This window comes from Varroa jacobsoni, unplaced genomic scaffold, assembly GCF_002532875.2.
Source record: "Varroa jacobsoni isolate VJ856 unplaced genomic scaffold, vjacob_1.0 scaffold_656, whole genome shotgun sequence".
Taxonomy (NCBI): domain Eukaryota; kingdom Metazoa; phylum Arthropoda; class Arachnida; order Mesostigmata; family Varroidae; genus Varroa; species Varroa jacobsoni.
This window is the reverse complement of record NW_019213558.1, coordinates 75,281-87,172: the sequence shown is the minus strand read 5'-3', so window position 1 is coordinate 87,172 and position 11,892 is coordinate 75,281. Positions and strand designations below refer to the sequence as shown.

General features: G+C 40.0%; 1 long non-coding RNA gene across 1 annotated transcript; it reads left to right on the top strand.

Annotated features, from left to right (window-relative positions):
- Positions 1-246: 246 nt before the first annotated feature.
- LOC147753208 (uncharacterized) lies at positions 247-1,295 on the top strand. The gene is made up of 2 exons (XR_015311894.1): positions 247-459; positions 1,157-1,295. It is a non-coding gene; the product is annotated as an uncharacterized LOC147753208 (long non-coding RNA).
- Positions 1,296-11,892: the final 10,597 nt, after the last annotated feature.

Genomic DNA, 11,892 nt, shown 5'->3' with positions numbered 1-11,892 from the left:
AATTTGGCATGAAGTTGAAATAATCATAAGTTACCATAATACGATGTCGGTACTTTACCCAAAAAGCCAACGTAACGCTCTTTTCTATAAGTCTTTAAAATTTCTCATTAGAATTAGCAATTTCAACGGAGCCGATAAATCACTTGCAGACTTTGCAGTAAAGCAGTTTTGAGAAGAATAACAGGAAATACTTGTTATATTCCTTCGTTAGGTGCTGGATTGGGTTCATCGAATTGGGCACTTGAAACCGATCTGGCTTCAAAACGCGGTGCGGAAAGTGGTCCGTGACAAAACTTACGCTGGACGCTTACGATAGATTAAAATTGGTGGCAAAATCACACTTCAAACAGCCATTTGACGACTTACAGAACAGTTCTAAAAGAGCTGCCCATCAATATGAACTCGTTCATGAGCAGTGAATCGACCGCGGCTGAAATTAAGCACAATGTCTCGATCCAGGTAGGAGAACCAGCTAAAATCTTATCAGCAATTATCTCGTAGGATAAGGAAATTATGGCTATTATTTTTGAGGCTGGGTCTTGACCGTTCATACCGATTACCTGACATGCACAATGGCAAATACTAGGTAAGTTACAAAACACTGTTGCCGCGACACGGTTACGGTTATGCACTTATGTTACGGTTATGCCTTTAGATCAATATAAAATATGGTGAGCCATTAAACTAGATACAAATCGATACCATGTCTAAAGCTGTAGCTAAATCACACGAGACTCAAGCTAGCTATAATTCAATCTATTGCTAACACACTTGCCAACTATGCCTGAGGTAAGAACTTGAAAATAATGTATAATACATACAAATGTCAACGGGAATACTATTCTTAACGAACTATGAACATGGGAAACTCAAAATATGGACGTCGACACAAATACGATATCGCTCGAAATGGGTCTTATCATGCCACAAGAGGCAAACGATTCTTTTTACCAAAGGTTCTGCCGTTAGGAAGTATTATAGTGGCCTGGCCAGAGTAATTGCTACGCCACTTTTTTTTACATGTAGTTTCGAATTGAGGCATCATAAGAACCGCCTTACTGTCACATGGATCTATTGGAAAAGACCCAGACAAATCCAATAAGACCAATGTTCTGAAGACAGTTCGATAATTCTAATGGTTGTTCTTCCCTTCCAGCCGAGAGCACCTTCGTTACCCTTGATTGATCGAATCTCCTTGTTCTCGCTAACAAGTCAGTGGTCAATACCGGGACGGCGACGTGGAAGTCTGGAACAGACAGGAAAGGTCTGATACAGCGATACTGCTGAGAGGTGTCAACGGTTATAAAATCAAACGCTACGAATATTTAACTTGCCCGTAACTATCCCCAGGGGCCGTATATATTGTGGTAGTTCATGATAGCGTTGAAATAACAATTTAAAAGCCGCAATGTCTATATTGTAGAAAAATAAGCATCCCTAGGTTCAGCAAAAAGACCCCGCTTAACGGGATACTGGGGCTACGCTTCTTAAAATTTGTCCAAGAAAGAGAGCACTTGAAGGTACACTGATGAAGAAAAACACTTAAGTAATTATCGAGACCTCGCTAATACATTTAGCATTGAGATCAAGGTCCTCGGCCGAAAAACTATTCAAAATTTCTATAGTGTCGAGTTTTTCATATACAATAGACGCGCATCCATTACAAATACTCGTATATCTATAGCTTGGGCAGCAGATAATTGGGATCCATTGTAGTAGTTTAGGCAATGGCGTTCGCCATCATAGATTCTATGGTGGAAGATCGAAGGAAGTTCTCTAATCACTAGGACAAGCACGATATTTTGCCGACTCTCGGCATTGTTTTTCGGCTGACTAAGAATCACGAGAACGACACATTTTATCACGGTCACCATGGCCGGTTACCAGGTCTGCTACAGCTGTCTACTGATGATAGTGCTAAAACGATGGACTAATCTGTTGATGTTTCCACCAAAGAGGCCATCTGTGGTGGCAGACATGCATCGCCGATCGCCATGTTAACCATCGCCACTGGGAAAAAGGTTCTCACTGCGCTGCCAAGTCGGATTCGGTTCCTCCTGCAGAAATACAATTGTGCCAAGAGAAAAAGTGAGAGAGTTTTTTTTTTTTGGAAACGTTTTGAAAGCGAATCTGTCCAGGCAAAATGGCATCCTCTCCATCGGAGCGGTTAGAGCGATCTGAATACTCTTGCTAATTTAAATGTTTGAAACCTTTTGAAATTCAATGTTCTTCCTTAAAATCCTTTGAATTGAAATGTTGCGGCCTTCAGTTGATGTTAACTGGGTTTGTTGTTTGCCAACTGTAGTGTGAAAACGGCGTCTGGAACAAACGGCCCTGAGATTTTTAACTGAAACTCTCAATAAAACGCTTCTCTTTCAATTTTTTAATTAAATCACACATGTTGCAAGTTCGATTTTAGAAAATTGAAAAGATAAAGCCCAACAGCACCTAACAGAAGTAATTATTATCCGCTATCTTACTATACTATTTTTTTCACTTGTTTTTAACAAATCACAAACGAAAGTCTATTTGTACTAACCGGCCAAAGCTCAGTTTTTGGTATTTCGATATCTGTACATCCGCCGAAATCAAGCTCATGTTAAATCTCTTGGTGGTTTTGCAGAACACACGTACGTTGGCGCCAAATTTAAATAAACGCTTGTCAGGCACACATAAATTTAGCCAATTAAACGGGCCTGCTAGCCAATAGCATTTTCATCAATACGAAAAATTCCAAATATTTTTCCATTGAACTGAAGGAATCATGCGATTAAACTGCCATTTTAGCTCCGGTTAATGAGCTCGGTAAAGTTCGTTCTTAATCAGCTAGAATATAAAATCGAATGCCGAAATAAACCTGGAAACCAACATTTCAAACACACAATTTTCTGTCCTGCCGTAATAGGAGCTATTACCTGCCTTACATTTAACGACCTCACCAGTCAAATTTTGCTTTATTCAAGCATATAATACCGCTTTATTTATTATATTACCGCTAAGAATAGTAATAGGGAAAAAAAATATCACATTAAAACCTCCCGGTCATAGAACTCCTCCATGTACTCCACTTCGCATTTTGCGCACTATATGAATTTTATATAGTACAACGATTCTGTACAATGTACACCTAGATCAAATAGAGCAATTTTTTAAGTTAAGGAAAAGACAGAGATTTTGAATATCGTATGAATCGAATGACAGCGGTTTAACACTACTCCCTCTTATTTGTTTTTACCTTTAGGCTTTGCCAAATAATTAATTTCTCATAGTATATGGTAAAGTGACGGGGTAAAAACATGAGGGAGCTGCTTTTTTCAGAAAGTTGATTATTGTAATGGGACATACATAATAAAGTGGGGGGGCCTCATGTAGTGATGTACCTCCTCGACCGTGAGCGATATGTGTATCTAACTCTTTGGATTGGATGGAGGGAAAAGATGTCTCTGTAAAAGGTTCATTTTTACCGCAACTAAATGACAAGTAAACGTTTGAAAACAGCCATAATATAGTGTTTATTTGCTATCGGACACTGCGTAATGTTCCACAGTAGAAAATAAAACTGCTTCTTTAAGAAAATACGAAGAACGGTTAAGCTCAAGTAAAAACTTATTCCAGAGATACTCGCGTGAAGACGAAGGTAGCCCCGAAACGACTGACGAATGACGGGGTAGTGATGCAAATCTGGTGTTATATTCTCATCATTACATCTCTGCAGAGTAAACGTGAATGTCTGATCAAAACTGGCCAGCTCATCGAATTCTTCACAAGAACAGCTGGCTCTGATTACGTTTACTGAGCTATAATCTGCATCCCTTTAACACACCGCTAACTTCCGTATTGACAGCGAACTTCTATTTTCTCGTTCATGAATAACTCGAAAGGACACACACGATAAATGATTATCTATGCAACTTACCTTTATATATCTTAAGGTGCTTTTCACAATGCAGTGAGGGAGTGCATAATCCTCTCTATGGAGGCGATAAATTCAGATTTAGTCCCTTCAAACGCAACCTCAAACGTACGTAAGTAGTGTAGTATTATTACGCCTCCAAGTGAAAGAACCTTGACAAAAAATAACTTCACTAGTAGCTACTTTTTAATAAATGTCGACCATCTTTGGGTTGGAATCGGTAGCAGGAGTATGTTATATCTCTGCTCCACGGAGCAAACGAGCTCATTCCAAATATGAATAAGTTAATTTGAATTTGACGGGCGTTACGGCCACAGTCGTCCCGTAACTTAGCACAGCCGGCGTAGGAAAAAACAGACGGAGCCCGTAAACACATGTTAACTAGATATATAAGGACAGATATTGAGTGCTGAAGAGACGAGAATGCAATCGAACCGATTGTATGAGTCAGTTAACTTTATATAGAGACGATAATTAGGTTACGGTTGCGAATGATACTATTCTCTTGACGATAATCGGCCAATATGGTTTAGCTTTGTAGAAAGAAGAACTTGTTTGAAAGAAAGAACGAGGCTGATCTTGGCGGTAAGACAGATCTTTTTTAGCTCTTTAATAAGCTACACTCTACAGGGACAAAATAAACTCACAGTACGGTATATGTACAACTAAGTTAGGTAAACATTACAAATATTTTCATTGGTAGGTAGAAAAAACGTGTGAATTTAGCCACCGCGAACTGATTCAAATTCGCGACGGTACAGGGGAACTAAGGCAACGTGTGGACTGCTAGAATTCAGTTATTAGAACATGGAGGTTTTTTTGGATTTATGAGTATAAATTTAGGTTTATGACAATGTCACATGGCGGTACAGTCTCACCGCAATGGCTACATTTATACGGGTGGATCAGAAACAGAGAGAGGTTTCTGAACATTGACTGATGGAACAACTATTTATGCTATGCCTAAAATCGTCTAATGCTTCTCTTCATGAGCAGTTCAAGTAATAGCTACTATCAAGATTGTTGCTGTGAGTCAACGCTGTCATGAAGTGTTGTGTAAGTACACAGCCAAGAACAATGACGCCAATAACCGTGTAGACTCTAAAAGCCTTATACTATCATCGGTCTAACATAATTGCAAAAAATGAAACTCCAAGATCGATAGACTCGGCACGAACGAACGAGGGTTTTTCACAAGAGCAGAGGAATATGGCGGGTGCTGAACCGTGGTAAAAAAAAACCTTGGTAGAAGTATTAACTCTATGTAGAACGGCTCCTTGAACAGATGACCCAGTATGGGGTCGTGTAAGTTCAGCCTATTCGGCGAAATTACTATTAAAAAAAAACTGCTTTCCTATTTTCCGGATAATATGATGACACGCAACGTTTGATAAAGGTACGCTTGATAGGTCGTTGGCCTACCCAAACTCATTCACAGGTAATAAAGAATAACTAATTTAAGCTTAAGTTAAGAGTCTGCAAAAACATATTGCAGACGATTGCATGGATTATATTCAAGCGTGAATCGTAATGCGAATGAATGTCACGTGCTTGAAATTATCCAGGGTTTCGTTTGAAGCTTTAGAGCTAGATCGTGCTCGCGTACAAATCCGCGAGCGTGATCCCGTTTTTGATGCTACCTGACGTCGACCTTATCCTTTTTGAGTTATTAGGACAAAAGCTGCTTACAAAAAGCCCGATAAACTTTAATACCAGGTTCGTCTTGTAGGACCAGACACAAATACAGAGCAGTGTGTCGATTTGAGGACAAAATTTATTTCATATGATTAAAACACATGGTGGCATGCTGCTTTGCATGATGCATTGAAGGAGATCACAGAACTGGGTTTCCCTCTTTCTTCCGCGTTTTTCCTTATGCTTTTATTATCGATGAGAACGATCGTAGCATTAATGAAGTGTATTTGAAACGTGCGTTATGCTTTAGTAAAAAGTATCTGTTTAAAACAGTAATAATATTAAATATAAGTTACCGAAGTTAACCTGATCGGTACAACAAACGAAAAGCGATTTCCTCTTAAAAACACTATATTAAAGTACGCAGTGAGTACCCAGTTAGGTGCTCATCTAGAGGATGTGTGCACTAAAAGTGTCTATTTGCCCCATCGTAAGGGGTTCGCTGATTTTTACGAACGTACGGAAACAAAGTAATTAATTACGTAATCTAGTGTCTGTAATATGACTTCCATAGAGGATACGGTGCCCAGCAGTCGTCAATCATGAGAAACCGGTTTCGATTGTTATCAAGATCACTTGTGCTTTAAATATTATACTAACTTATCACATATATATATATATATAGATGTTTTAAATTTTACCGATCAAGGTGATTTAGATTACAAATTCGGTAACTTGCTTTGGTACTATTGATCGAAATATACCATTTCATTCAGTAGTAAAGAGTGTTGTAGATGAGAGTTTCCAGTCCTTGTCAAAAAATTTGTTCAATTGTAATCACCCAATCATATGGACAAATTCATTTGCTTCTAAAAATATATCCATTGTCGTAGCCCATATTACGAATATTTCCGTGAATGATACGTGGGTTATAGTGCAGCTCATTAATAACTCTTTTCTGAACTGTTACTACCACCCATCTGACAAATATTATCAAACACCTCCGTATCTTTTGCGCTACGAGCCCTTGACGCACAATTACGGTCTAAACCACTATCGGTAAATAGTTTTTGCCTTCCCATTTTGTTAAGAACGTCGCTTTGAGTATTTCATATATTGACTATCAATGGAACTGTCACTGCAGTCACTGTCCAAGGCTCCGAAAATGCTCATACCGGCCTCGGCCTATCCGCAGCGTACACTTTCATACAGAAGGTTTTGGAGCCATCCTTCCACAAGATTGATAGAAAAATGAAGAAAATTCAGGTTATTATTATTATTATTGAGTTTATGCTAGAATTCAAGTTTAAGGTAAAGCTGTGTGAATTGCTAACAAGACTATTTTGGCATACTTTTGTGACCTGGCTTTACAATAAATATATCAGGAAAGTCCTGCTCATGCGCGTTAGTGCATGCTAAATATCGGCTTATAGCTCAAACAAGCGGTAGTTTGGTATATATACACTAGGTCCACTTTTATAAGGTCAGGAGCGAGCTTCAGAAATACGTAACGCTCACTATTTCCTTAATAAACCTTTGCAATATTCGCTGCATTATAATATCACACTGATATGGATTTATATTACATGTTATGCTTCTTGAAACAATAAAGGTTGCCGGCCCATAAAATCGTATAACTTGCTCGAAATAAGATGCACAAAGTCGCCTTCGACTTTTTCCGCTAAAGCTGTTCTTTCAGTACGAGCGCCTCCAGTAAAAGCCTATTGGCTATGCGCTGTTGCAGTAGTTCGGCACCGCGTCACTTTCAACTCAAAGTAGCTTCGCTTTCTGACGTTATCAATTTTGACGGCTGTTCACTCTGAAGGGGGGGGGGGGGCGGTATTTAATCTACTTTTCGTTCGCGGTAGGAAGCAGAACAAACGTTGGTCCCAAAAGATCTACTCACGCATCTCCCTTTATCTAGACTTCGGTCTCTATGTGTTAGCCTGTGTGGCTTAGCTGAAAACATTTCATTTATTGGTGAGTGAATTCGTGCGCCAAGTACACACGCCTACATGTAGTAAATTACGCTGTTTGCTCATTGCCCTATATATACACTGATGACGAGGCGACGGACCAGTTTCTTTTAGATGCGCCGACACCGTCTTTGACACGGTCTGGGTGTAGAACGCGTACAGACGTCGACACCCGTCACATTTTGCGGGAAGACGGAACCCATTTCGTCGTATCCTGGCATGAGCGGGAAATATAACGCGGGGACAGCGTAGTTATTCGAAACACAGAAAGTTGTGGTTTCATACTAGTATCGATAGGTAATAGGTTTTTTGTACTGTTACAATGACTCAGTCTTGTAGGGAGAGTACAAACGCCAAATTGCCTTTTGTCCAGCGCAAGAAAACTTTCTCTGCAAAGCTCTCCATGTCAATACACTGAACTGTATAACGTCTTTTTTATTTTGCAGGCTTCAACAAATCGAAAAGGGCCGCTGAGGTTTAATATTCCACTGCGTCCTTTTGTCAAAGTCTCCACATCTTCACTTTGAGCGAATTATTTATTTCTTCAGGCATATGATAGTCTGTTTTTTAAGAGGTACTGCAAGTGCTGAATTAGCCATAAGTGCAGCATCGCATCTTTTACACTTCAGTGCAGACTGCGTTTAAAATTTAGCATGAAAATGAGTAACATTTGGGAGAAATCAAAGTTAATATATTCGTTCGTGAAGCAAGGTGCTTTAAAACCTTTACAATCTACATATAAATCAATATCGACCGGAAGTTAGTAAAGATATTTAGATAAACTCTATAGTAACGTAAACGCTAATTAGACGCAGGCAAAATATCGCTTAACGTCTCTATGCCTTTCAAAAAGGAACTTGGCCTTGATGGATATCGTAGCTATTCGACAGAGTGATTGAGGCATTCGACTGCTTATCTTATTATCTGCACGCGTGGGGTTCAAGTCTCGCTATTGTCAATATATTATACCTTCGTCGTTGTTTGAGGCTTGTCTGTTTGAATAGCTTATTACAGCAGGGAATAGATGCAGATTGAAATATCTGTTCTATAACTTTCTATCCTAACGAACAGTTACTCGCCAAGGTGTTCCTTGTTCTCCAAAGTGAAATCACGAACGTTATGCCATCATCGTTGTTCTAATTTTAATAGATAAGCTGTAAAATGTATGTTCATTATATTTAACAGCAACTTCCTTTTTACTCAAACATGTAACATGAAAAAAAAATCCTCTAACCTTCCGCGAAAGATTTCAGGAACACAGTTTGTATTCAGTTGTTGAATGTGTGGGATTACAGACATCAGTCGTTTATAAATACCGCCAATCTGACAAGAAAGCAGCGTTAGTCCATAGATCAAATGGGTTTATCTGAATACAGTAGCTGGTAGCGCACTTATTATCAATAGCCTGTTTTATAGTCTTAAAAACAGATCGGCCAAGATACGCAGGAAGTATGTAATCGGACGCGGATTTGTGCATTCTCGTTTTGCTTACGGACGCTGTTTTTAGATCACTGTCTACGACAGGTGGGCCGTAGCTACGAATGAGTGCCGTTTAATATGCAGAGCGTATGGAGCGCTTGGTTCTCGGTACTTTGTCTCATGTGAAGCATCATACCACTCTCTGATTGAAGCGTCGAGTTGCGGATATCGGCTAAATATGAAAAGTCAACGAAGCTTAATTTCACTTCGTTGGAAACGGTAGAACCGACAGCCGATGTGACAGCACGAAAAGTTACAATTAACCCTGTTTCAGGCTTTGGGTTTGTAAAAAGTCAGTCCAGCTGGCGCCACGCGAACCGGAACTTCCTAACCCACTTCAACTCCATAATATTTAAAATCAGGATAGACCGAGCGCTCACGCTGACGTTCCTTTTCGTGTCCGATGTTTTGCACTTTATTGTGACCGGCTGGTTAGGGCTGGCACGCCGGGGGGGGGATACGCAGTCCATTTGATCTCAGCGTTCCGCGAGAATCTCGTTGGCTTGCCAAGGTGTGGATCTGCAACGAACTGTGACGCGTAGCACTAATTCGAAACCTTAATTAGGCTGAATATGTTAAAGCGATCGAAACGAGAAGAAACGAAATCGTTTTCGTAGTTTCGGATTGCTTTGTAATATTTGTTTGGTCTGCTATTATCTCGAGCGTGAAAATTGATAAACGGGGATCTTTTTTATATCAGGCAGCGATGCCACAACAACACCTAGGGGTGTTGTAATGCCGATAACATATTTGCATTTTTGATTTTGTAATATATTTTTTGTTTGAGCGCTGACTTTCTCAGATTAACATCTGTTTTCGACAGGTATAATATTATCGATCTATTGAAAGCAATCACAAATAGAAACAGAAGACTTGAAAAAACACTAGACGTATGTAATCTAGCTGTCAATAACAAGTTGCAATATAACGGTCACCGTGGTCAAATTGCCAGATTAGCCAAAATCCTGAACCCGTGCTTTTTCCCTGCTGCTTTTTTACTTTCTCGGCACCATACTGTTGTTTAGGTTATGCCCGACAGGCGAACTTGCAGCCAGCTGCTTTTTCCAGGTGTGCCACAACTTTCTAGCTTGTTTACAGGGAAAATACTGCCGTCTGAAAGGTAATTGCTGTTTGCTCGCTGACTGTTGTCATCGTCCTCGGACGGGTGACTCGATCAGTTGCCCGTTACTCGTATCTGAGTTTGCCTGGGAAAGCTTACCACCTTCACAATCTTACATTTTCGAACTTGTCGAGCACAAAATAGTGCGCGCCTAGCTTCTTGTGTTGGTGCCGGCCTGCAGTGGGACTGTCCTTGCCCTAACTGATTTACATGGTAATACAACCCCGTCGACTGAAGCAAAAAAAGCTCCGTTAATGATCAGTGGAGGAAGTTTTTTTATTTCGATAATGTAAAAGCAAAGATTATTTTTGAATTTTCCTAAAACTTCTAAAATTCACCTTTGATGAAATAAAACCTTTCTATCGCATTCAGCTACGTGCTCCTAACCTATAAAAATTATTTTATTGGATTATTCTTCTCGATAAAGTTACGAATTGGTAGCGGGTAACCAGTGTTAATAAGTAAAAACAGAGGAATTATAGAAACACTCTGGTTAATAGCAATTTCGATTTGGAATTAACTTGCTTAACCTACCTAAGCAAAGGACAGTCATACTATTGCTAGCTAGTGCTCAGGCCACTTTTCTCTGGTAAGATAGTATTTCGGAGTCCGGAGAGTGACATATTGATTTTAATGCACGCAGCCACCGCCCCTGAGGAGGGCAATACCAACACAACGACGTGCTTGCGCCCGATATGTCTAACGAGCCTTATTTCTTCTGCCTTTAAGCTCTGCCTGCCATTAGCAGACATCAGTACACTGGCTTCAAGGACACCTCAGCTTTGTCTCGGCCTTAGCAACAGTGGCAGGCAGCGTCTATTAGCTGGCCAACCATCGTGTGCGGAATTAATGAAATGTCACTCGCGAAGCCAGTTAATTACACTGCGACGGCAACGCTTTTAAATAGCCAAACTTAATTGAGAGATCTGAGTCCACATCAAGTTTAAACAGTTCAAATCAGAAGTACTAAGTGCAAGATTTGTGGTCACTTTTTGTTAAATTTTCGAATGATTTCGTACTAAAACTAAACAAGGGTTTAGTCTGGTGTCTGGCCGTATCTTTGGATGATTCAGTTACTTATGCCATGTGCGTTGTACTGCCAGAATTTTCAACTTGAGCTGCCAGACTAGTATGGGAAGACATTAGGGCCTCTTGGCCTTTGCAACGCTCCCACAGTAAATAAAGTTCATACGTATTGCAATGCAGGATGTCCGAAACGAATTTAAATAGATGAGTGTGCAAATCGTTCACGAAGTGATAGCGATGGAAACGACGGTCTTGCTTCGATGCCTTTTCACTAAGGTCGTCTACTAACGATTAAACGAGAGGCTGACATTTTCTACGAATGTAAATGTCTTAACATGCGGACGCAAGATGACTAATTTCTGGTTATTCCGTCAACCTACTCTATTAGAAATATCAGATAAGTGATCGACCGTACGTCTGAATGTCGGTACACGTTAAGGATCGGAGTTAATACCCCCATTGAATTTCCGGACGGGGTAAACACGACCTTATTTGATAGGATTGATAGGCCGAGGCGGGTCCATTCAATGGACTGTCGATATTCATAGGCTTCCAACGCTTACCTTCGCACGCACTCAAAGTCCGTTGTCAGATCCTTATTAAGGAAGAGGCGATATTCCATCCAGTGACGAAAACGCGAATGCCACGTTACTTGACGCAACATAAACCCAAACAGAATGTGGAAACATTAACTTTAATTTGAAGTTTAAGTAAGTGTCAATACCACGAACACACTGCAGTCA